Source organism: Canis aureus, chromosome 16 (assembly GCF_053574225.1).
Source record: "Canis aureus isolate CA01 chromosome 16, VMU_Caureus_v.1.0, whole genome shotgun sequence".
NCBI classification, from domain to species: domain Eukaryota; kingdom Metazoa; phylum Chordata; class Mammalia; order Carnivora; family Canidae; genus Canis; species Canis aureus.
The window spans coordinates 57,879,590-57,881,582 of NC_135626.1; positions in this window are offsets into that span (position 1 = coordinate 57,879,590).

Below are 1,993 nucleotides of genomic sequence, written 5' to 3' on the forward strand. Positions count from 1 at the left end.
GTTGTGCTGCTATGAACATTCTCGTACATGTCTTTCATTAACATACGTACATATTTCCGTTGTACATATATAGGAACAGGATGGCTGGATTACAGGGTATGCATACATGATGGATGCTGTGACGCATCCCTCACACTCCCTTTCAGAACTGAAGGATTTGTTCACCCACCTGCTGGGAAGCCTGCTAGCTGACAGTCCTCAGCTGCCAGCCCTCTCTAGAAGCTGAAAAGAACTCCTTGGCCCAAGATCATACAGCTTCCCATTCACCACCTGCATCCATTCAATGACTTGTGGAAATGCGGAGGGGGATATAAAGCCCTCTCCCCAGTGTCACTTGGAATTGTTTTGATTCAGAGTCCAGAGCTGTCCAGAGTCAGGGGAGGCTTTTGTCAAGGCCACATCTCATCCCAAGTCCTCCCTATGCAAACCCTGTTTCCTTCTCCTCCCCTACAAGTGTTGATGCATCTAAAGAAGTTAAACACTTTGTCACATGTTTGTTGGGTCATTTGGTCACTTGAGAAGTGCCTGGTCAAGTCTTTTATCCACTTTTCTACTGGGCTGTCTTTCTTTTGGATTTGTAGATAGTCTTTCTATATTCCAGATGCAAGTCCTTTGTTGGATATATTTTCCATATGTATTCAGAGTTGGATGTATTCAGGATGCCTCAACAGTGTCAGCACATGGTGAGTCCTAGTAATAATCAGTTCCATGAATGCTTGAGTTTGATAACTCCTTTAGGGAAAGAATGCTTAGAAGGTGAAATTGTGTACGGCTCTAACTGGTGTAACTGGATATAGGATATGGAAGGAGAGGGAAGGGGAGGGAAGCAGGAGCTTAAAGGGAAACGTCCAGAATGCAGGGAACACACCTCCTGGCCTGAGGTGTCCGGCCAAAGAAATATAAACACTCAACTTCTTAAAGGTAATCGTAAATAAGTATCCATTCATTCAACGAGTGTTCATGGAAAGTGCCAACGGGACAGCCTATTCTAGGCACCGAGGAGTCAGCTGTGAACAAGAGAGACACGATCTGTGCTTTTAGGAGATCTAGAGGGGAGGCAGCCTGGGTGGCTCAGCGGTTTAGCGCTGCCTTCAGCCCGGGGCGTGATCCTGGAGACCCTGAATCAAGTCCCACATCGGGCTCCCTGCATGAAGCCTGCTTCTCCCTCTGCCTGTGTCTCTGCTTCTCTGTGTGTGTGTGTGTCTCTCATAAATAAGTAAATAAATAAATAAATAAATAAATAAATAAATAAATAAATAAGTGAGTAAATGGAGATCTAGAGGGAGAGAGTGACCACAGCAGGTAAACAGAGTAAAGTGTCATAAATGAATAAATAAATAAATAAATAAATAAATAAATAAATAAATAAATAAATAAATGAAAGGAGATCTAGAGGGAGAGAGTGGCCACAGCAGGTAAACAGAGTAAAATCATCTCAGACAGTGAGGGGTAGGTAAACCCAAGGGATGGAGCGTGGGAGGGAGGGTGAGGTTAAAGTAGCAAGAGCCCCGCCAGGGCTCCCGGGAGACCCCGCCCCCGGCCCCGCCTCCACATTTGCATACGTGTCCCGATTGGCCCGCGGCGGCCGGCCCCACCCCCCGGAGCGGGCGGCTAGGGAAGCGCGGGGCGGACCCCGCCAAGATGCAGCGGCGGCTCCGGGTGTCGCCGGGCGGGCGAGGGGCAGCGCGGGCCGGAGCCGGGCATTGGGCGCCCGCCGCGGGCCCCGCGCGCTCCTAGCGCCCCGGACGTGCGGGCGGACTCCGGCCGTCCTTGCCGCCGTCCCGGCCGCCGTCCCCGCCCCCCCACCCTTTGTGCCGCCGCCGCCCGGGCCCCCGGCCCCTCAGGACCGCGGCCGGGCCGGACCTCGGCTGCGCGCCAGCTCCGCGTGGGCGCCCGGGGGGCAGCCGATGGCGAGGGGGCGCGGCGCGGGCGGGGGCGCTGCAGCCCGAGTGCGCGACGCGGGAGGCCCGGCCCGCCTCCGCCGCATTGTCCC